The sequence below is a fragment of the Macaca nemestrina genome, chromosome 8 (assembly GCF_043159975.1).
Source record: "Macaca nemestrina isolate mMacNem1 chromosome 8, mMacNem.hap1, whole genome shotgun sequence".
NCBI classification, from domain to species: Eukaryota; Metazoa; Chordata; class Mammalia; order Primates; family Cercopithecidae; genus Macaca; species Macaca nemestrina.
In genome coordinates, this window is record NC_092132.1 from 8,222,404 (window position 1) to 8,247,924 (window position 25,521).

Sequence of the window (25,521 nt, forward strand, 5' to 3'; positions counted from 1 at the left end):
TCGGTAGGATGCTGACCTAATGTATTCAGCAGGGGCAGGAAGGGCGGCAGGGAGATGTATTGCTCTCTCTGCCTTAATATCCTGGCTGAACACACACCGTTAGGTACACAGCCACACATTTGGTTGACAGAGGTGCCTGTGACCCGTGCGACAGGGATTAATAGGCATCTATTCTCAGCATCTTACCTTAGTAAACCTTAGGTCACCTTTGTTGTTTGGAGATACTCCCTTATTTCCCTACCTGTGCTTGAAAATCCTCTTCTTTGCCTTCAGGGCTACTGACTCACCCTGATTGTCCTTCCTTCAAAGTGAATAATCAGAATGAGGACAGGGTTATAAAAATATGGAGAGTTGTTGCTTTCCAAAAAGCAGAAAATATTATGCTTAAGTTAAATATGAGTCAAGATCTTTACTGTAAAAGCTCGTGTTTTTGTACTCCAGGATGCAAACATTGCTTTGAATATCTGGCCATTGGTTTTCTCTTCCATAAAGAGAAGAAACTGAATATAGTCAGTCTTGTGAATAAATTCATTTCTAATCAAACTCAAGAGTCTCTAAGTGGCATCTGTGTTACATTCTAGAACTCGTTTTGATTCAATTGTGGTGTTTTTTTGCTTTTGATTCTCAGGTATGTGCCTTTAAGATTTTCTACAGTAAATTAAAAAGTTCATATCCTTTGTTTTAAAAGTAGCTTCAAGCTAGAAACAGATTACCTTTTGGAATTAAGTCATTGTAGCTTTATGTCCTCAATCCCGCTTAATCATTGATGTCACTATTTCCTGTGTGTGCTTCTGTTTGAGGACTCTAATTTATTCTTCTAACAAATCCCATTCTTGCCCTTGGCGACCTGTAAGGTGGCACTAAAAAGTTGCCTGCTGTATCAACCAGTACACTTTCTGTTACAAATAACAGAAGATCTCATCAAAATTGGCTTACATAAAACAAAATATAATTTACTGCTTCTCATCATTAAGGAATTCTGGTGGTAGACATAGCTTCAGGCACGACTGGATGCAATTGCTCAGGAAATGTTACGTGTATCTTGTTCATTTCTCTGATGTTGCCGTTGATTGCATTGTGCCCACTGAAAATTCAGATGTTGAAGCCCAAACCCCCAATGTGACCATTTTTGGAGAAAGGGCTTTTAAGATGGTTAAATTAGATCATAAGGATGTGGTCCTAATCTGATAGGATTGGTAGCCTTATAAGAAGAAAGAATGAGCTTTCACAAAGGAAGGCCATGTGAGGACACAGTCAGAAGCCTGTAGGCCAGAAAGAGTGCCTTCACCAGAACAGGACCCTGCTGACACCCTGATCTCTCGACTTCCAGCCTCCAGAACTGTAAGAAAATAAATTCCTGTTGTTTTAGCCACCCAGCCTATGGTATTTTCTTATGGCAGCCCAAGTAGGGTAATGCTGCTTTTCACTGTGGGTTTGCTCCTTGCAATAGGTTAAAGATAGCTATAAATTCTTTGCTACCACTCCCATGGAGAGGTAGTATACAGTTTCTGCTCTCTTGAACTCAGGTTGGCCTTAGTGTCTTGCTAGGCCAATAGAATTTAAGAAACGTGATGTTCTGAGATTGTTAAGGATAGGTTATAAGAAGCTTTGTCGTTTTCTACCAGGTTCTCCTAGAATCCTCACTGTAGGGGAAGTTAGCCATGACGTATGAAGTAAATTATCCTGGGTTAGAGAAAAACACAAATGAATTTAGAGGTTTAGCCAGTGGACAGAATTAGGTTAAATATTTTGATCATGTGTCAGTTACTATGTAGTCCTTAATGAATAATAATGGGAAATAAGTAATGTTGGCTGAGGGTTCAATGTGTGTCAGATACGTAAGTGATTTACATAAATGTTTTAATATACATGGATTTAAATATGTGCTTAATACATATTGTATATTAAACATATGCACACATATTTAAAGACTATATAAACATGTATTATTTAATATATTAAAATCTGTATTAATTTATACATATGTGTGTGTGTGTGTGTGTGTGTGTATATATATATATATATGTAGTTGCAGAAAGTCTATTAGATAAAATCAGGATTGTGCCTAGTTCAAAGACAGGGAAACTGACCCTTAAAGGTTAACTAACTTGACCATGGTCATTCAAGTGTTACATGGCAGAAAGAGGATCTGGCTGACAAGAATCCTAGTTCTCAACTACTATACAATTCTTCTTTTTGTTCTTTCCTTGCAGACTGATTTTATTGGTATACTGCTCTCTACCACATCAGACTTCTCTGTTACCTTGTCTTCACTAATTCAACCTGAACTGGCACTTTGTAGTTACTACGATTATATACTATTTTACATTGCATGTATGTATTACTTAATACAGCAATAATGTTCTCTACCATTTAACGATCACCCATGTTCCATTTATTTATTTATTTATTTTTTATTTTATTTTTTTTTTTGAGGCGGAGTCTCGCTCTGTCGCCCAGGCTGGAGTGCAGTGGCGCGATCTTGGCTCACTGCAAGCTCCGCCTCCCGGGTTCCCGCCATTCTCCTGCCTCAGCCTCCCGAGTAGCTGGGACTACAGGCGCCGCCACCACGCCCGGCTAATTTTTTTGTATTTTTAGTGGAGACGGGGTTTCATTGTGTTAGCCAGGATGGTCTCGATCTCCTGACCTCGTGATCCGCCCGCCTCGGCCTCCCAAAGTGCTGGGATTACAGGCTTGAGCCACCGCGCCCGGCCCATGTTCCATTTATTAAATTGACCATTTCAAAACAGCTAGAAAACCTTATCCCAGTGATGCTCAGAGATAGATATTTTAGTCTTAACTTAGCAGAGGGGGAAGCTGAGTTCCAGGAAAGCATTGATTGAAGGACATTGTAAGTAAGACTGCACAGCTGTGTGGCCAGGTGCCACTTGACTCTTATGGTTCGGAAGCACTTCCTTTGGTTAATCTCAGGGCGCTCTCAGCGTTCATCACTACACACAGGTGCTGAAGATTTTAGCAAGCAGTGTATAAGCTAGAGCTACCACCCCCACCTTTGCCTTGACAGTTTAGACAGGTATTCCTTCAAAGAATGGAGTGTTCCATTTGTCCAATTCATCAAAGTTCTGCCATCATTTATGTCACGCATTAAGCTACAAATGTCTTAGCCTTTGGTCTCTCAGTACAACCTTCGGTTAAATTGAGCTGGGAATTTTCAGGTGAAGGGCCAAGTGGAGAAAGAAGGCAGAAAGAAGGAAAATTTAATGTCAGTTTGCTTCATTGCTTTAGCCAAGATGAGACAGAAATATCAGGATTATTACAACCTTTATCTAGTCTGATATTCTGAGAGCATGTGAGCTGGAAAGTGGGTAGAGAGAGTAGATAGTGTACAGAAAACAATTTTGAAGCCACAGTAGAAAATCTCTATTTCTATAGTCATATCTTGCTTTGGGACAGTTTGACCAAGATTGTTTATTTATAGACTGGTCTCCAAATCACACTTGGACATTTCAAACAACAAATCTGTGTCATATGATGGACATTTGCCATCCCAAAGAGATGGATCAACATCGATGCAGGGAATGTGTGCATTGAAGTTGGAGGCAGCATATTTTTCGGAGTCAGATACCTGGGTTGAAGATATAGTTCTGAAAGTTATTAGCTGTGACACCTTAGATAAATGAGCCAACTTTCCTGAACCTCAGTTTCCTTTCTATAAAATAAAGATGAACAGGCATGCTTCATGAGATAATCACATAGGAAAACTGACTATTAATAGAGATGATATATATAAATTATCTCATGACGTGTATGATTTTTATGTTGTCAAAGTAAATGATGGCTGTGGCAGTTTATTAATGTGAGATTATTTCTGCTATAGGCCTGAAGTGAGTTGAAAATATTTCTTTGTGTTCAAAATTACATAAACAAAGGAGAGCTATTAAGATGGTATTGCCAACACAATACATGATATATCTGAAATGTTTTTTAGCTGTGCTAAATTCTAGAATATTTGCCAAAGAAAATCATAGAGTGTTCATGAATATGTGTTTGTACATATGTTTGTAAATAGTATGTATATATTTTATATGTTTTATGGATATATTTTATCTATACACTAATTAAAGCATTCTTTACTCACATATTAGATCCTGGTATTCAATAGCCAATCTAGGCACAAAGAATTGTAAAATTGGAGTCTAGCCTTATGGCTAACACCATGGGGTTAGAATTCATATTTGGTTCAAATCCTGACACACTGTTTAGCAGTTGTTTGTCAGGAACCCATTTGACAAAATAAAAGCACAGGATTTGCAATGGAATGAATATGGAATTACAAATTAACTATGATTCCTGGGTCTCAGTTTCCTTATCTGTAAAACTGTGTTTGGATAGGGATTAAACAATCATGTGTTTGTTTTTGGTGAATTAAACAAACAAACAAAAAAATCTATTTAGACTACCTGGCAGTTCTGAGCTTACTAATAAAATGCCACCCACATATAGTAGCAAATAGTTTATTATTAAGACCCTCAAGTGAACTAAAGTATATTGCTTTAGCTACAGTATAAATAATGTAATATGGGAAAATACAGAATCTACTGTTTGTGTATTGTCATTCTAGGTATTTAAAAGTCATCTCATAGAATGGAACAAGTAGGACTTTCTTTGTATTTTAAAGACAAAAACACCAAAGACAAAATTTAAGCAACTTGCTGGAGGCCAGGCCGGGTAGCTACTTGACCCTTTCTGCTCAGAACACAGGATGAGACCTCTTTTTGTGAGACAGCAGTGTTCATAGTGCTCCAGAGGCCAGACAGGAGATAGGTAAGTTACCTTGAACCTGGGGCACAAAGAAGAGGCTGATGTCCACAGAGTTTCTATTGCAATAATTTCCTATACTGAGTTAGTATGGAAAGGAATAAATCAAGGTGGGCTCACAATTTTATCTCATGTTAATTCCATGGGCCCATGAGCACTTTATTTGCATGTTGAAATCAGAGAAATGTTTCTCAGTTAAAAATACATATATATGCTACAGTTATATTTTCTTGAAATATACAGCATAGCCAGAACTACCCTTTTTCACCCCCAACACTTAATGGAAGGTTAAGTTCAGCAAGTATTTCACTTTTCTTATAACTCTAAATGAAGAAAATCAACAATGCAGTGGCAATAATAAATGATGGTTGGCACTTCTCCTGAGCATGAGTGTTTCACAGGAAGTAGAGGGGATTTTGGCAAAGGAGGGCCCTCAACCAAGCTCCATCGAAGGTGGCAGCTCCATCTCAGGTCCTGCCATGGTTGCCTTGTAAGTGCCTGCTTCCATCTTGCCATAACTTCTTCCAAGCAAAGCCTCATATCAGGTTGGTTGTGACAAATCTCCCACTTAAGCATTGGGAAATGACTTTTTTAACCATGCCACCAATACAAATCTGATTCCTTCTTTTAATTTTACAAACTCCACGTGGAGTGAATTATTTATCTTTTTACTTTTAACTAGCAGCAGAGTAGGTCCTAAAGTCCATGTTCATGAGACCAGATTCAGTTGCCTCAGTGATTAATAAAGTGTTCAATGGATTCTTGCTGCATATGTCCTTGCTATGGTTATCCAATAGTCAGCTATGTGCAAGTCAAATCAGGCGTGGGGATGTTGTAAAACTAATTAAACACTCTGGAATGAAAATCTTTATTGACCAGAAACCCATATTCAGAAACTTTCATATTTCTATTACCTATACTTAGAAAGATATGGGATTCATTTTCCAACATGAAAGCAGAGAAATAGGCACAGCTGTGCTGGACCCTTATGTAATTGAAACTCTGCTGCATGTCATTCAAATTCCTCTGTGATCTCTATTCTATGAAACTCTACAATTAAATTCACTTGTCTGTATATACCTACACTCTAGTCACTTCACTTACTTAGACTTCCAAGAACATGCATGCTTTTTCTTTAAGCTAAGAGTTGCAGAAATGTATTTTTTCATTCTGTAATGTCTTGTACTCCTTGTTCAGCTTGAGAACAGTATCTTTTTTTTGTCTTACATTAACTTTATATGTTTAACATTTTTAAATTTCAATAGCTTTTGTGGTACAAGTGGTTTTTTTATGTGATTGAATTGTATAGTGGTGAATTATGGGAGTTTAGTGCACAAAAGAACCATGTCTTGATCCTAAAGTCTCAGCAGGTCTTTCTCTGCGAAGCCTTATTGAATTTCCTACCCCCTAAGCATAATTCATGAACCCTGTTTGTGCAGTCCCTGAATCAGACAGTTGGCCACTAATGATTGTTTTAAATATATGTCTTCCTGACTAGCCTGTAATTTCCTCTAAAGCCAAAGCTGTATTCTATTGATCTTGAAATCTTTGCTATAGCAGGTCTTCTAACATTTGATAGGTACTATTCTTGATAATTAAATGAAAGAATTGTGTATTTCTTTTTACTATTATCTTAGGTTCAGGTTACATGTGCAAGTTTGTCACATAGGTAAACACTTGTCATGGGGATTTCTTGTACAGATTATTTTATTACCCAATTATTAAGCCTAGTACTAATTAATTATTTTTCCTGATCTCTCTTCTCCCATCTTCCACCCTCTTCATAGGTCCCAGTGTGTGTTGTTCCCCTCTATGTGTCTATGTGTTATTATTTATCTCCCACTTATAAGCGAGAACATGCGGTATTTGGTATTTGATTTTCTGTTTCTGCGTTAGTTTCCTAAAGACCATGGCCTCCAGCTCCATCCATGTCCCAGGAAAACACATGGTCTCATTATTTTTTATTGATGCATAGCATTCCATGGTGTATATGTACTATATTTTCTTTATCCCATCTGACAATGATGGGCATTTAGGTTAATTCCATGTCTTTGCTCTGTGAATAGTGCTGCAATGAACACGTACATGCATGTGTCTTTATAATAGAACGAATTGTATTTCTTTGGGTATATACCCATTAATGGAATTGCTGGGTCTAATGGTATTTCTGTCTTTAGGTCTTTGAGGAATTGCCACACTGTCTTCCACAATGATTGGACTAATTTACACTCCCACCAAGAGTGTATAAGCATTCCGTTTTCTCCACAACCTTGCCAGCATCTGTTATTTTTTGACTTTTAGTAATAGTCGTTCTGACAGGTTTGAGACAGTATCTCATTGTGATTTTGATTTGCAATTCTCTAATGTTCAGTGATGTTGAACTTTCGTTCATATGTTTCTTGGTCACATGCATGTCTTCTTTGGAAAATTGTCTGTTCATGTCATTTGCCCACTTTTTACTGGGGTTGTTTGCTTTTTTCTTGTAAAACTGTTTAAGTTCCTTATAGATGCTCAATATTAGACCTTTATTAGATGCATAGTTTGCAAAAATTTTCTGCAGGATGTCGGTTTACTCTTTGGATATCTTCTTTTGCTGTGCAGAAGCTCTTTAGTTTAATTGGATCCTATTTGTCAGTTTTCACTTTTGTTGCAATTGCTTTTGGCATTTTCATCATGAAATCTTTGCCTGTGACTATGTCCCGAATGGTATTGTCTAGGTTGTCTTCCAGAGTGTTTACAGTTTGGGGTTTTATATGTAAGTCTTTAATCCATCTCGAGTTAATTTTTGTATATGGTGAAAGGAAGGGATCCAGTTTCAATTTTCTGCATATGGCTATCTAGTTATTTCAGCACCATTTATTGAATAGGGAATCATTTTCCCATTGCTTGTTTTTGTCAGGTTTGTTGAAGATCAGATAGTTGTAGATATGTGGTTTTATTTATGGGTTCTCTATTCTGTCTCACTGGTCTATATGTCTGTTTTTGTGCCAGTACCATGCTGTTTTAGTTACTATAACCCTGTAGTATAGTTTGAAGTAGGGTAACATGATGCTTCCAGCTTTGCTCTTTTTGCTTATGGTTGTCTTGGCTATTTGGGCTCTGTTTTGTTTCATATGAATTTTAAAATAGTTTTATCTAGTTCTGTGAAGAATGACATTGGTAATTTAATGGGAATAGCATCGAATCGATAAATTGCTTTGGGTGGCATGGCCATTTTAATGATGTCAATTCTTCATATCCGTGAGCATGAAATTTTCTTCTGTTTGTGCCATCTCTGATTTCACTGAACAGTGGTTTGTAGTATTTTTACTAATAATGGATTCATTCCATGACCTCTAATTAAATATATGTTTTTCTTTTTCAACTTTTATTTTATTATAACTATTGTTATAAACAATTGGTTATTTTAGATTCAGGGAATACATGTGCAGGTTTGTTACATGAGTAAATTGTGTGTTGCTGAGCTTTGGTGTACAAATACTTCCAGGTACTGAGCATAGTACCTGATTAGTAGTTTTTTGACCCTCACCTTCCTGATACCCTCCATACTCAAGTAGGCCCTGGGTTTCCCTTTCTATTTTTGTGTGCATGTGTACTCAATATTTTGTTCCTGCTTGCAAGTGAGAATATGTGGTATAGTTGGTTTCCTGTTCATTAATTCACATAGGCCTTGAGCTCCATCCACATTGCTGCAAATGGCATGATGGTTCTTTTTTGTGGCTGCATAGTATTCCATAGTATATATGTAAGGTATTTTTTTAATCCAGTCTACCACTAATGGACATCTAATTTGATTCCGTGTCTTTTCTATTGTGAATAGTGTTGCAATGAACATGAGAGTACATACATCTTTTCAATGGAATGATTTACATTCCTTTGGGTATATACTGAGTAATGGGATTGCAAGGTCAAATACTGGTTCTGTTCTAAATTCTTTGAAAAATCTCCAAACTGCTTTCTACATTGGCTGAACTAATTTACATTCCCACCAGCAGTTAATAAACATTCCTTTTTCTCCTCAACCTTGCCAACAATTGTTATTTTTGACTTTTCAATTACACCTATTTTGACTGTTTTGAGATGGTATCTCATTGTGGTTTGGATTTTGATTTGTCTAATGATTAGTGATTTTGAACATTTTTTCATATGCTTATTAGACTCATGTATGTCTTTTTAAATACATGTTCATGTTCATTGTCCTTTGTAGATTCTTATGTACTTCTGAAGTATCTGTTCATGTCCTTTGCCCTTGGGGTTGTTTACTTTTTTGCTTGTTGATTTGTTTAAGTTCCTTATAGATTCTGAATATTAGACTTTTGTCAGATGCATACTTTGCAAATATTTTCTCCCATTCCATAGGTTGTCTGTTTATCCTGTTGAAAGTCTCTTTTGCTGTGCAGAAGCTCCCTATTTTTATTAGGTCCCACTTATCTGTTTTGTTTTCACTGGAATTGCAGTGGGTTTTTCATAGATGACTCTTCTAAGTTAAACCACCTAATGTTGGCAGTGACTCTTCTAATTTTGAGGTATGTTCCTTTGATTCCTAGTTTTTTAAGAGTCATACATGACTCTTCTAATTTTGAGGTATGTTCCTTTGATTCCTAGTTTTCTAAGGTCTTTTACATAAAAGAATATTGAATTTTATCAAAAGTCATTTCTGCATCTAATGAAATAATCATTAGCTTTGTTTATGTGATGAATCACATTTATTGATCTGCATATGTTGGACCAACTTTGCATTGCAGGAATAAATCCTACCTGATTGTGGTGGATTGGCTTTTCGATGTGCTGCTGGATTGAATTTGCTAATATTTTTTTGAGAATTTTTGTGTCTATGTTCACCAGGGATATTTACCTGAAATTTTCTTTTTTTTTTTTTTCATTTTGTCTCTCACAGGTTTTGGTATCAGAATGATGCTGGCCTCATATAATGAGTTAGGGAGGAGTCCCTCCTCCTAAATTTTTTTTTTTTTGGGGTATAATTTTGGTAGGATTGGAATCTGCTCTTCTTTATTCAACTGCTGAAATTCAGCTGTGATACAAGGCTTTTTCTGGTTGGTAAGTTTTTTTTTTTAATTATTGATTCACTTTTCGAACTCATTTGTTTTTTTTAGGCTTTCAATTTTTTCCTGCTTTAATCTTGAGTGGCTATATGTTTCCAGGAATGTATCCATTTCTTTTATGTTTTCTAGTTTGTCTGCATGGAGGTGTTTATTATAGTCTCTGAAGGTATTATTAGTATTTTGTATTTCTGTGGGATTGATCATAATGTCACCTTTGTCATCTCTGTTTGTGGTTATTTGGATAGTCTCTCTTTTTTCTTACTCTTCTTAATTTAGTTAGCAGTCTATCAATCTTATTTATTTTTTTTACCAACTTTTGGTTTTATAGCTCTTTTGCATGTATTTTTTTGCTGGTCAACTTCATTCAGTTCAGGTCTGATTTTGCTTATTTCCTTTCTTCTGATAGCTTTTGGGTTGGTTTGCTCTTGTTGTTCTAGTTCCGTTGGGTGTGATGTTAGATTTTTAATTGTAGATCTTTCTGTCTTCTCAATGTAGGTGTTTAGCACTATAAACTTCCCTTTCAACATTCTTTTGGCCATGTTTCAGAGGTTCTGGTAAATTTTATCTTTGTTCTCATTAGTTTCAAAGATTTTTTTGATATCTACCTTTATTTCATTCTTTACTCAAAAGTCATTCGGGAGCAGGTTGTTTAACGTTCATGTAATTGTATGGTTTGGAGAGATCATCTTGGTATTCATTTCTAGTTTATTGCACTGTGGTCCAAGAGTGTGACTGGTATAATTTCATTTTTTGAAGTTTGTTGAGAATTCCCTTACGGCCAAGCAAGTGGTTGATCTTAGAGTATGTGTCATGTGCTGATGAGAATAATATATGTATTTGTTGTTAATGGGTGGAATATTCTGTAGATTTCTGTTAGGTCCATTTAGTCGAGTGTTGAATTTAGGTCCTGAATATCTTTGTTAATTTCCTGCCTCAATGATCTGTCTAACCCTGTGAGTGGGTTTTAAAATTTTGAGAGAGCCTGTTGGTGACACAAAGTCAAGTTAGCCTCTCTGTCATTTGCTTCATCAGCAGCAATTAAGATGAAGTATTGAGAACCATGCTGGAAATAAAAATTAAAGTTGACAATAAACACCATGAAGTGTAAGCAAATTATCTACTTTCCATACTAATGAAAGTTATGTCATTGTGGGGACCAAACGCCAAAGTGTTGAAAATTAATCCCATTAGTAATAATTGACACCCCATACCTGTATTAAGGACTAACTACAAATTGTGCTATTGTTTCAAATTCAAAAGAACAAACAAACTTCCCTACCCACAAATTGTTTTACTAATTCAAATAAGGATGCCATATTTATCTACCCATATAGCTGATTAGCAATATTGGGTGTAATGTAGAATTGTTCTCTTTTTGAAGATCTGTGAATGCATTCACAAGCAGTATTTCCTGAGAGTGGTGGAGTGGAGATGGGGGGAGAAGACAGCACTCAATAAAATTGAGGAATTGGATCAATCTTTCTCATGTATTAGAAAGTGAATGGGAGGAACATGATAGAATAGATTTGTTCATTTATGAAACATATATCACATGGACACACTTGGATAAGCATTGAGCTGGGTGACAGGATACAAAATCATTAGGGCACTATCCATCTTCTCAAAATACTCACAGCCCAGTAGGCAAAACAGTCACATCATCTAAAATTAAAGATGGGAAGAGGGAAAGAAGAACAGGGCATAAAAACCAGAAGGCTAATTTGCCTAATTAAAAATCAAGTTGAGATTCAAACCTATGACTTTCTGACTTATTAGGGGCAGAAGTAAAAACTCGTATTTATCAGATTGCTTACAAATTCACATTTGATGCCAGCTCATACCTTACGTTGCTTCTCATCATTTTCATAACAGTTTCTTATTTACTTCTCTTCTTGCACAAAATATTATTAAATCTACCAAAAGGGAAGGCACGGAATCTCCCATGAGTGCAATCCAATATCCAGCAATCAGAGATTCACGTTTCTGAAGAAATAATGATTCCAAATGCAGATGCTGTGGTGAGATACTCACTCCTCTCAGAGGAAAACTTAACCACTGATCACAGACAAGCTTTTTGTCAGAGCTGTAGAATACAGATATAGATATTAACTTGACCGGAGACAGACTGTCAGGGTTAGAGACGGGAGAGCTTGATCAGAGAAAGGCAATTAGTGCCAAAGAGAACTTGCAACTGTCACTTGCTTAAAATGAGATTATAAGATACCCAGAATGGAATCATTTCCCCTAGAGCTTCTCTTTTTAACAAAGGCAGTCTTTAAATGCTTGCTGGCTTCCGCTTTCAAACCCTGAAATTCCTAGGTCTGAGAAAATAGTATTTCAAGTCTCTCTTCCAGATTTTTCTCTGCCTCCCCTCCATCCTCCTACCTGGAGTGGTGCATTGAAATTGCTTTGTCCAAACTTTTTATTTCTGTTAGAGGTTGCACTTGGATTTCAAGGTATTCAGGAAAGGGGTGAATGTTGGCTTGGATAGCAATGCAGCAATATAAAAAGGAAGGCATAGCCATCATATAAAATTAAATAAAAATGCAAATTGGAGTTTAAACTCAACAGTGCTCAGAACCAAATAAATTTCTGATTATGTTTGCGCTATCAAATACCAAGGCTACATTACCAGAAAGATTAGAAAATCCACTGAAATTAGGAATAGGCTTTTTAAGTAGCTAAAATCTCAAATAAATGGAAATAAAGATGTATAGAAAACAATATATAATAAAAACATTAAAAAGCCCCTCACCAGTACTTACTCTCTTCCCATTCGAACTAGACTTTTCTTCACTTGTCCCTAAGAATCTGCAAGAGCTCATCACTGCTCACCTTTCCACATACGTCACCCTTATCCAGGGAAACCCTTTTTCCACACCCTCCAATCAGACAACTAACTTCTCTCCTTCTTCACACAAAGTACAAACTCAGATCTCAATGCTCCTGAGAACCTGGTTCTGCCCCACCTGGACAGAGTTTGTCCTCTCTCTGAGTGCTGTCTCCACACTCAGTTTCTTGGCACTTTGTGTCTGTCACAGTCACCAGAGTGCCATGCCATCTGTGCTTTCTTCATGCATCCTGACCGACTTGAGGGCAGAATCTGTGCCTTTGTGTTCCAAGAAATTCAACTCAGACAGGACTCTCTGGTGATCAAAGTGCCTTCATGAAGCATATTCATTGCCTGTTAAAAGGATCTTCAGAATAGTTGCTTCTGGTGTTATTTTGGGAAAGGAAAAACAGTCTGTGAACATATGAATTCCACATATTCAGTCATAAACTATATTTTGTTAAGAGAAGATTTGCTACAAAAGTGGTTCTCTCTAGCACGTTCTGCAGAAGGGGTACCTCTTTGGTATTTTAATGTTGGCTTTTAAGATTATCTTAAAAAATATATTAGAAGAAGTTTGAAAATAAGTTCTTAAACAAGCTTAACCAAACACGCAGTATGCCCCCCAATCCTGTTTCTTTCTGCCCCAAATCCATGTGATGTCTCCAGGCTTCCTGGACTGATGTTAAAAATCTAATACTGTATTTGGATATAGCCTTGGAGAAACTTGATTTTTTAAAAATAAATAACTTGTGTTGCGTGTGTGTGTGTGTGTGCATGTGTGTGTTTATATTTGCCTTCTCTAAAGAATGTCATGGTGGAAAAGTCAAGGACTGAGGATCCATGATTCTTTAAATATGTATTTGTATAACACTGGGCAAATTTTGTAACTTATGTATATATTCATGTTTGATGTCTCAAAACAGTAACTGTCCATACCAACCACCACGGCCCTGGTCCATGTCCTGCTTCCATGACCTAACCAACCAATTTGGTCTAAGCAGCAGTTCTATAGGCAGAGAGTTTAAAAATCAAGATTTTTAAAAATCTGACTTTATAAGAAAGACAAAAAATAGACAATCTTCATATAGAAATTTAGAGAAAAAACAGTAACTATATTGAAATAATGGAAAATAGATAGCCATTAATTTTCTATAACAATTTATGATGAAATAATGAATTAAAAATTTACAAGACATTCTCCTGGTAACTAGAGATCTTACCTTCACTGAATTCGGCTGTTATTTTTGGGGGAAAAAAAAGGTGCTTTTTCTTCTCCCATCCCCTACTCTGGGATTTGTTGCCAGGGAACAAGGCTACAATGAGGAGAGAAGAGAAGAGGATTGTGGAGAAGATTTGCAATAGAATCATGCAATTTACAGATTAATGTATTTCTCTCTTCACCACAGAGTCATTGTTAAGTTAGAGAACAGAGAGTAAGAAAAGTGATTTCATTTTTAACAAGTCATATTTTAACCTGAGCAACTTTTATAGAAATGTATCACAAAGGAAAAAAATTAAGAGTGAAGATGATAATATACTGAAAACATTGATTGTTTTTCTGACTATATTATTAAATATCAGAATGAAAAAATAAGGGTATGTTTAAGTAAGTGCTGGCTTTTCAACTAGATGAAAGAATGTGCAGCCATCTGAATTATTTTGATGCCCATAGAGAGATATTGCTTGTGGATCTTATGGTCCTTGTATGTGTGAACTCTTTAATGAGTGAAGACTCTTCTAGAGCAAGCATGTGAATGCCTTGGCCTAATAAGCCTTGATAGGAAAGATGCTTGTATCCAGGTATAAATGTTCTAGGTCTACGAGAGTATGCATCATCCATACATTCTACACATTGGGAATGTTTTAAAAGAAGCTATGAGCAGTTCTTGTATACGGAGGGCTGTTCTGGGGACTGATGGGATGCTAGTGAAGGGGTGAAAATGCAGTTGGACCTGCTACCTCCAGGTTCAGCATTTTTTTTTGTTTGGTTTGTTGGTTGTTGTTGTTTTGAGACGGGGTCTCGCTGTCACCAGGCTGGAGTGCAGTGGTGCGATCTCGACTCACCGCAACCTCTACCTCCCAAGTTCAAGCAATTCTCATATCTCATGCCTCAGCTTCCCAAGTGGCTGGGACTACAGGCATGAGCTACCATACCCAGCTATTTTTTTTTTTGTATTTTTAATAGAGATGGGGTTTCACCATGTTGGCCAGGCTGGCCTCGAACTCCTGACATCAAGTGATCCGCCCACTTTGGCTTCCCTAAGTGCTGGAATTACAGGCATGAACCACCATGCCATGCCCAGCCCAGCAGGTGTTTTTTACACTCATGTTCAATATTACACTTTACCTTTTGGTTAGGGTTCCGTGAAATACATTTAAAAAATCACTCCAGGTCTTTTTAAGCAGGAAGTGATTTAATAAAGGATACCAGGCCTAAAGCAGTAGTTTACAGGCTTAGTGTCTAGGAATGATTCCCACGTCAATGCAGAAGGCACCCATCAGTGAGCCCTACTTTAGATACAATTACTGGACTCATGCCCATACTTTCTACTCAGGAGTCAAAAAGACAATCCTGTCACCGGGGTCTCCACAACGTCCCCCTTTAGCCAGGTAAAAAGAGAATGAACCCTGGAGTGAGGCTGAAGGAAACATCTCATGTCTGTAGGTTTTCTTGGCATCAGAAAAAATCAAATGACGTTGAAATATGGTCTTTCTTTAATATCTGGTATCTGAGTCCATACAAGTGTATTCAGTTCATAGAACTTTATTTTATATCCAGAACCCCGGTTAAAGGTAGTTTGTGAAATGCCATTTTTAACCTTTTAGCTTCTCCAACTAGGAGGTTGAAATGAAGGTAAAAGCAACCAATTAACAGTACCCAGCATACTAGTTTCTTCTCTATTCATAAAGAAATGTAAAACAACTTAACAAATGACTACACATGATAGTGTCCCCAAGATATTTCTTTTTATCTAGAAATGTTAGTAACCGCCATGAAGGGGGGGGAAAAGCTACAATGTTCTCTCAAAGCATAATAGTAATTTGCTGGTGACATCAATTTGCAAATGAGAGTAAGTGGTGAGTTTCCTTAAGAAAGAAGACATACTGGGCTATAGTTAATATGTGTAGTAATCAAACAAATCGGACTTAAAGGTTACCTCTGAGTTAAATGATTCTGTACTTTATTCAACAATCCATTCATTCACTTATTCATAAATTTATTGTTAGTCATTCACAACCATAAGAATTTATTCCCACAGCTTAATCAGAATATCTAAGGCACTTAATCTTTACTATCTTCTTCTTATGTCTTGACAACAACCACTATCATTATATACATTCTTGGAGATAATGCCTGATAACCCAACAAAGTATCTATTAATATCCTCTTTGTACAAACGACAAACACTGAAGCTTAGAGCAGTCTACCTACATTTATTGAGCTCCTATCCTGTGTGAGGCAGTGAGACAGATTCTAGAGACTCACGGATAAAATCCACCAAGTACCTGCCCTTATAACACTAATAGTCTAGTGACAGACACAATCAGGTGAACATACAAGCAATGACAGGCTTAGGGTGTAGCAATTTGAATGTGGAGCTGCATTCACTAAACATCATGGTGAAGGGGGAGGAATATTTTCACCAGTAAAATATATCCCATTTCCACTAGCCAGAAACATCACTGAATCCTTGATTAAAGATACTGTAGTTTATTAGTCCGATCACTCTAAATAGGGCCTACAACACTTTCCAATTAATAGATCAGCCGTAATCAGCCAGCTAATTACTCCCCTGACTACAGTTGATTTCCCCATTAGAGAGAGAATGAACAATGTATGGGAGAAGGTTAAACAGCAGCACAGACACACTATCATGGGAATCTGAGCCCTTGGGATCAAAGATCCCCAGAGCAAGTGTGATTTCATTTAAGGAGGAGACAGGAGTTGGGCTGAGGTGGCCAAGAAAGACAACAGACTCACCAATAAGAAAGAAAGGACAGAATCACAAGAATGACCATTGGACAGTATCTTGGAGATGATGGAGTCCAGCCTCTCCTTAGGAGAAAATTTAAGCCAGGAAATTTAAATACACACACCTAACACTAACTAGACCCTTTCAAATTTTAGGATCCTCAGAAAACTGATGTTACTTATATTTTGATCCTCATTTCAACATTCATTAACTATGTGATCCCAAGAGGGTTATAAAGTTTCCTTTGCCTCAGATTTCTTATCTATGCAAGTGGGAAAATGTAGTAAATACCTCATAGTCTCTTGCAATGAGAAAATAATTGAATGAATATGAAGCCCTTGGAATAGTGCCTAGCAAATCTTAAGAGTTTAGCATTAATTTTAATTAACTGTTTCAGTTACTTTTTTATTATTGTTACCTCTATAACAATACTGCTCTACCTACAGGAACTGCTGTGCGCATTACTATTTTTAGTGTAAGACACACTCATTCATTCATTATTCACCAAGTACCTCCTCTATGCCAATCCATATGTAACTAATCCCCTTGAAGAATTTACTGTCTACTAGTAAGATGGAAAGAAAATACCACAATGTTACTGTGAAGTTATTTACAGAGGAGGAAATAAAGAGTACAGAGATATGGGGTCTAACTTAAGCTGGGCGGGGGGCGGGGGTTGGGGGAAGGACAGGGGAAGTTTACTTATAAGAGTTGCATGTTCAAATTGTCAAAGATTACAGAGAAATTAAGTAGCAATGATGGGGGAAGGCTAATTTCAGAAATTTACCATTTCTCATGACCACTATCCTCAGAAGCCTCCCAATATTTGATGAACCAATGTTATTGGAATTGGAGAATAAGTAGATAACAATAAGCACAAAGACAGGAATCAGGAATCAACTCACCTTAATGTGTCTCTTCATTAAAATAAACATTTAAGCCCCACCAATGAAAACATTTTTATCAACCTTACGTTGTAACTTTCTGAATTGTATTATAATTCATGGAATCCAGATTTTTTTTAAATAGCATTATTAACAAATTGGCAAATGTTAAAGAAGTTATAGACTATTAAAAATCCTTAAATTGCATGAAAATTCATTGATAATTAAGTGAGAAAAGTAGAGAGACAGGCTTCACACCTTCTTGTCATTTATACTTATATGACATCCATTTATGTAGAAAGTACTGCATGCTAGTCACTGTACTAATATTCTCAGAATTGGACTTCTCAATGACCTGATGAAGTACACAATATTGGCCTCATTTTATCTGTTCAGAGGAGTTAGCAATTTGTTAACATTTGTGCAGATAATTAATAGGTAGTGACCGAGGATTAAAATCAGGAATATATGATGACAATGTTGATAACTGTTATTCTACTCCACTTAAAAGCTTTCAGCATAAAATATCTAGAACACATACTGATAAAAATGAGCTATAAGTAATTCTAATTTATGTTAGTAGAACAGGGAGCTAGAAGCTACCTTGGCTGTATTTCACATGACTTTCTTTCTTAGCTGATTCTGGAGGTCCAGTGGTTGTCTCTTGTTATTTTTTTCTTATATAGTTTTTCTTATTATATTTACAATGTAAATGATACTGGATGAGGAAGAAAGGTATTTTGATAGCCGAACAGGCATTCATTAAATTTAGATTCAGCTACCAATATTAACTAAGTGTCTATGATATGCTGACACTAACAGTACCAACGAGTTTGGTATGCATGATTTTATTCTGGCCGTATAACATCTTTTCAGTGGTATTAATGGTATTGACTCTGTTTCTTGTATCCAGGTTACCTAGTATTCTGACTCTCCCTCTCTCTCTCTCTCTCTCTCTCTCTCTCTCTCTAGCTCTCTATCTGTCTCCCCTGCTCCTCCCTCTCTCTTTCTCCTCCTTTATTTTATTTGTTAACCTGGTTTATCTTTGAAGTATATTCCAAGCATCTTCTTCAACACAAAGTCACACCAGAAGAAATCAAACCAAGAGATGACAAGAGGAATAAATTGAGTCCTGGTGATTCTGCTTGAGTAGCTACATGCAGCTTTCTATTCCTGGATATTTCCAAGCATCATCTGGCCTTAAATTGCTGCCCTATTTTCCAGAAGGAAGACTACAACAGGGGTTGCCCAAATTGATTGTCCCACCACAGCTTGTATCTTGATTCCACCTGTGAATCCAGAAAACACTTCAGCCATTTGAAGAGTGAAGGGAAGGCTGGGCATGTTAAGAGGTAGATGTATTTGGCCAGATCCTGAAGCCAAGTCTGCGAGGATATGTAAGGGCCTGATGCCATTACTGCCAATCCCTGCTACCCTTTCCCCCTACACACATACCAGTCACTCTAAATCCCAGCTGTGCTCATCCTTGGATCTCTCTGCCCCATGCTCTTTCTAGAGGTCTAATAATATCTTAGAATCTTTGATTATTTTTGGTCATTTTTTGGAATTCACAATAATCGAAAAAACTCTGGAACTCTTGAATACAGTGTGCTGCTTCTTATGCTCTTATACCAAAACAAAACTATTGATTTCATGGTTATGAGAGCAAGAAACTTAAAAGAATTATAGCTCTAGATTCTGCTTCTGGAATTAGAACATAAATCTCTATTTAGCCAAAATTAGATGTTTAATTTACTCTACATAGAGACATTTCTTATGCATTTTATTATTATTATTATTATTATTATTATATTTTTTATAAACTTGGTTTGAGAGGACCACGACACCCTCAAAAAGTGATTTACTCATTATTTATATTTAAACATGTATTTTTAAAATTTATGTGTGCCTTCTCATGGGGGACACTAGTATCAAGGGAGCCGGCATCATTTCCAGCCTGTTCATTATGCACCAAGACAGACAGAGAGCTGCATATTGGCCTTGATAGTCACCAACAAATATTTGTCAAAAATCAAATTATTTAATAAATAATAGTATAAATAAATTCTACCACTGAAATTCTATCATATTTTACAAACGTCTCTTTGATATTAATTGTTGCCTTTTTTTTCATTATTTTAGATTTGTAGAACTGTCTGGGTGTACTATGTCTTATGTCACCAGCAAACAAAGCACAGGACTTTCCTTCCAGTCATATTTGATTAATTTGTTCTTGGAATAGGACAGGGACTCATCCCTGTTCCGACAGACTACAAGGCTTCCTTCAGAAGAAGCCGTGGCAGAGATCATCACAAAACGACTTTAAGAGTGTGACACATTGAAAGAGGACTCACTGAGGCCTGTGGCATTTGCAATGAGATGAAATGGTGGTTGAGAAACTTACAAATCTGTTTGGGAAGTTCTGACACTGGTTTGTGTCGTTAGATGATGCTGCCTGCCACCACCTTGACAGCTGCATAATAAGAACAAAAGTCTCTCTGCTCAGGGACAGCTGCAGCACTGGGACTGTAGCACCATCAGCTGTCATTTGGAGCTGACAGCCTTCTTGATGGTGAGAAGACTTGGAGCTGCCATGGGCATCTCATTCAGTAACCAGTCTTTCCATTCATGTCAGTTTCCAGCCTGACCTCAGGTTAAGAGATGTGTCAGTATGACCCTTAGGAGTGTAATAGATCTGGTCAATCAAACGCTGTGAATCCTTTCTCAATGGAACAAAAGGTAGCAGTCTCAGAAAGGGTGGGTGTGAATAAAGCCAATCACCCAGATGGTTGCCCTAGGGCTCAATAAATAGTCACACAATGACAATTTTCTAGCAGCATATGTGGTCATTTGCAAACGGCTTTCACATACATTATCCTATTTATTTTTCAAAATAACCCTGTGAGATAAGACAAATAGGTACAATGATTACCATTTTATAAATGAGTCCATTGAGATTGAGAGAGACTGAATGGCTTGCCCAAGTCTGAATACATAGTCATTAATTAACCCTGGCTTAAATGGAAGCCTTCTAGTCTTCAGGTTCATAATGATAAACACTGACCAATGATGTAATTTTGGCCAAAGAAGACAGGTCAAAATCATTGAATGAGAGAGGATTGCCAAATCAAGCTTCAAATGCTAGCTGATAATATGTCCGGTTTCCCTATCTCCTAGCGGTGTTTTCAAATATGTGTCCAGATTCCATCTTATTTCTCAATTAATTAGACTCACAATTATTCATGAAAGACAATGCACAGAGCATTCCACTTGATATTTTTACATATTGTCCAGTTTTACTTTACCCTTACAAAAATAACCCTTTGAATTGGTTTATATTATCTATATGTACCGCAAGAGGTAATTGGAATTCAAAAAAAAAATCCAAAAACTCAAGTAACATCACACTGTAGGAAATGTTAGAACTATGCCTTGAACCCCTGTAATTTGACACTGAAACTGTCCTAATAAAATTAATACAACTTAATTGCTAGATTCTTAACAAAAACAGAAGCCTGGAGTAGCATCAGAGCAAAGTATGAACCAGCTTGTCCTAGAGCCACTTCCTTAAAGCTACCGCTTGGAAGTCACCTACCCCCATCACAAGATCCTAACTTCTATAGATAACATCCTTACCATTCATAAACCTCAAGGTTTTCATTTGAGATGTTTTGCAGATCTTGCATTCCAACAAGTCCGTTGATGCCAGCCAGTCTGAAGACCCGCTCTGAGGAAGCCACTCAGTACTGGAATGTGGTTTCTTCATCTCCCTGTCCCATGACTCAACCTCTCACTTTGCAAACAATCAGCAACCTTAGCTCCTCAGCTCTCTGTCCACCAAAATTTCCCTAAAAACCTAAGTCCAAAACTTCTAGGACAGGTAGATTTGAGGTTCCCTCTCATCTTTTTCTTTGGCTGCTATTTGGTTATTATTAAACTCTTTATCTGCTGCAATTCCTGGTGTTTTGGTGCATTGATTGGTTACCGTGCACTAAGCAAGAATCCGATCATGCTATAACAACACTATGCAGGTTGATTTTCTTTATGCAAATATTCTGAAATGGATATGCACACATAGGGTCTCAAAGTCCTAATTTTCAATGTGTATTTTTAAATGTTTATAGTAAGAAAAGATCAGTATGACAATATTCTGAATCACTTGAATTAAGTCCTAAACAAACAAGTGTTGTCACATACTTTGTGGGGCCAACTCAAAACAGTTTGTTTCCAGGCTCGTAGGCAATCAAGATCACGCAATGTGACTGATTATTCTTTATGAGGCATTTCTTAAAAAGGGAATTCATGAGTCATTGACTAGAACTCTATCTGGTTCTCTAAATTTAGTCCATATTAATTTGGTTTATGTCAACACAAATATGCCTTGCAGGACTAGTGCAAGGTTTTGGGATAAGTACTGTGTTAAACAAGAGAGGAGTCAGATCATTTTCTTTTACTTAAGGGCCAGTTCCACAGTGTGTGAGTGTAAAAAGTCCATAAAACAGAATGAGAATTCAGGTAAGAATGTTAAACCTATCTCTTGTCTTGTGCCATCAAAAGAATTTGACACTCATAAAAATCAGTGACAAACTGTATTAGTCTGTTCTCATGCTGCTAAAAAAGACACCCCTGAGACTAGGCAATTTATTAACAAAAGGGGGTTTAATGGACTCACAGCTCCACATGGCTGAGGAGGCCTTACAATTATGATGGAAGGTGAAGGAGCAAAGGAACGTCTTACATGGTGTCAGGAAAGAGAGCATATGCAGGGGACCTGCCCTTTATAAAACCATCAGATCTCCTGATACTTATTTGCTATCAAGAGAACAGCGTGGGAAAAACATGCCCCCATGATTCAATTACCTCCCACTGGATCCTGCCAATGACATGTGGCAATTATTGGAGCTACAATTCAAGATGAGATTTGGGTGGGGACACAGCCAAACCATATCACACACTTTTGCCATAATTGCTGGCATGTAGTAAGTCAGGTAAAATACACTACATACTGTATAACTCATTTTATGTAAAACTAAAAAAAGCAAATTTATCTTTGTTGACAAAAAGCACATAGGTGGTTGGTTACCAGGGGATGCAAGGAGTGGTTGCAGTGAGGGAACAGAAAGAGACACAAGAAAGTTTGGGGACGATGCCATCACACACAATCTTGGTTGTGCCCATGGCTTCATGTGTGCATACACATAACAGAGCATATCCAATGGTACCCTTTCAATACAATTTCTGTGGTTTCTTGCATGTTTAGTACACCTCAATAACATTGTTTAAAAAGTAAATTACTGGTATTGCTTTTTGAAGTTTGATTAATAATTACACATAAATAATTTAAACTTCCAGTGAATTATATTTGGATTAAATCAACTAAAGAAGAATGAATAAACTATTCATTCCTCAGCTGGCTCCTTAATTTCCAGGTTATAATTATTGGGGTCTATGTACCAAATTTTACTGAGTGTTTTCTATCTCTAACACTAGGTTTTTCTTAGTAACGGAGTTCTGCCAGACTGAAATCTTGCTTCAGACTTTTCAACTTAAATATAAGGTCTTTTTCCTCCCAAAAGATATGCTAAACATATCTTATGTTAATGTACATACATAAATATTAATATCTAAAATTTATACTTTATATATTTACATGTCAATGTATGTTTATGTGAATATATTTTATATTCTTTGTTCATATGTATGTTCTTGTTATAATATTAAGTATGACTTTCATTAACAAAATATGTTTAAGGAAAAGTAGTCAAATTCCATTATATTTTTCAAAAGAAATGGATAATCCAAATCAAGCCTTCAAGCCTTCCAAATTTTAAAATGATGAAGGATATCTAATTAAACACTTAACTAATAGTAAAACTAGGAAGATAACTTCAATATACAAAGCGGAAATAGTACAGAAAATTATGACACATGAACTTGATGGACTTTTATGCAGCCATTAAAATGATAATTATGAAGGCTATAAAACAAAATGAAATGCTTATAGTAAAATATTGAGTGACAAAGGCAGAATGCAAAATCATATCTATGCTATAATTAGGTTTTGCACAACACATACTTAAGGAGTTTGTAACTCCGTTTCAAGCATTGTCTTAGGTCCTGCAGTTGTAAAGGTAAAGAAATAACTGCCCATAGCTTTAAGAAGCTCAGTCTCATTGCGGGAGACTGACATGCAGTAAATGAGTATGATAACCTCTAAGACCTGCTATATAATTATATAGTGCAGAAGTAGGTCAGAAAAACAAGTAACAAAGCCCATGAAGTGAGCTAGGAAAACTTCCAGAGAAATAAATATCTGTCTGTGTAGGTACACTGGCCAGAGAGCAACTATATCTGGGATGGAAATCCCCTTGGTACTTTTGAGAGACAAGAAGTCGTCAAATAAAATGTTTTCTTAGCAATAGCAGCCAGTAGGCATAGCCCAAATGGCTCAATTCTCTCTCACCTGCTTCAACTCCTGCTTGTCCACATCGCCTACCTGCAAATCTGTTGGTAGAAACCTCCTTCCCGCCCCTGCTCATCATAGGAACATCATGGTTTATGTTGATATACTTTTATGGCTTTTTGATAACCCCAAACTGCTGGATCCTTAAGGGTCACTTCTCTGACACTCGGCATATTATTTTAGGATTCCAAACTTTTTCCTGACTCACTAATTCTTCTTGCGTAATGCTATCAACTTTGGCCTCTAACTACGGTGACTCTCCATTCTGATTCTTAAACATTACAGCTGGGAACATAAAAGTATGTTCTATAGAGTATATAGAGAAAGGGTCAACAAATCGCCACCCATTGACCAAAGCTGTCCTGCTAAATATTTTGGTACTACCTATGCTATAGACCAAATATTTATGTATCTCCAAATACAATGAAACATAATCCTCAATATAATGATACTTGGAGGTGGGGCCTTTGTGAGGTGACTAAGTCATGAGGTCAGAGCCCTCATAAATGGGTTAGTGTCCAGAGGACACAGATGGCTATCTATGATCCAGGACGCAGGCCCTCACCAAATACAACATGTGCTGGCATCTTCTCATTGGAATTCATAGCCTCCAGAACCATGAGAAATAAATTTCTTAGCTATCTGTCATAGCAGCCTGAACAAAATAAGACAAAATTCAAAGTTCAAATGGCACTTACATTTCTAACTAGCTGGAAACAAATATATTTTATAACACAATAATTACATTAAAAACATTTTCTTCTTTGTAAATAAAGTTTTACTGCAACATGACCATGTTTTCTATCTTTATATACAGCTAGTCTCCAACTTATGATGGTTTGAGTTACAATTTTTCAGCTTTGTAATGGTGCAACAGGGATACACATCCAGTAGAAAACGTACTTCAAGTACCCATAAAACCATTCTGTTTTTCACATTCAGTATTCAATAAATTACATAAGAAATTCAACACTGAATTACAAAATAGGGTTTGTGTTAGATAATTTTACCCAATGGTGGGCTTTGTAAGTATTCTGAGCACATTTAAAGTGGGCTCGGCTAAGATGTGACATTCAGTAGCTTGGGTGTATTAAATGCGTTTTTGATTTACAATGGGTTTACTGGGATAAAACCCCATTGTAAATTGAGAAGCATCTGTATATTCTGTGGCCACATTCTTGTTACAGTGACAGAGTTTAGTAATTGTGACAGAGAGTGTATGACCTGAAAAAAATAAAACAGCTTGCCCTTTACAGACAGTTTTGTTGACTATGTAATAGAGAATAGTCTCAACATATTGCTATAGTTTATTTATTATATGTATAACTATACATTTATTATATGTGTGTATTTATTAAATGTATATGTGTTATTTATTAAATGTATATTTATTATATGTATAACTGTATTTATTTTATGTACAACTATGTATTCATTGTATTTTGACAATACTTTAATGTAACTAAATCTTTTCAACAGCAATAAGATAAAAGTTTAGTAAAAAAAAATCAAGTACCACATTTCT

The 25,521-nt window shown here is 36.6% G+C and overlaps 1 long non-coding RNA gene across 5 annotated transcripts in view; it reads right to left on the reverse strand.

The window, feature by feature from the left end:
* LOC105488264 (uncharacterized) overlaps positions 1-25,521 on the reverse strand; it is a 266,981-nt gene that overhangs the window by 109,110 nt on the left and 132,350 nt on the right. Inside the window, exons 3-4 of one of the 5 annotated variants that reach the window (XR_011606695.1) lie at positions 13,896-13,988; positions 12,442-13,056 (exon numbers count right to left, since the gene is read on the reverse strand). The exons of 3 other annotated variants lie outside the window; for them this stretch is intronic. This is a non-coding gene — a long non-coding RNA (uncharacterized lncRNA). Of the gene's footprint in view, positions 1-12,441; positions 13,057-13,895; positions 13,989-25,521 lie in introns of those variants that run through there. One more of the 5 variants, XR_011606696.1, reaches the window with a different exon arrangement.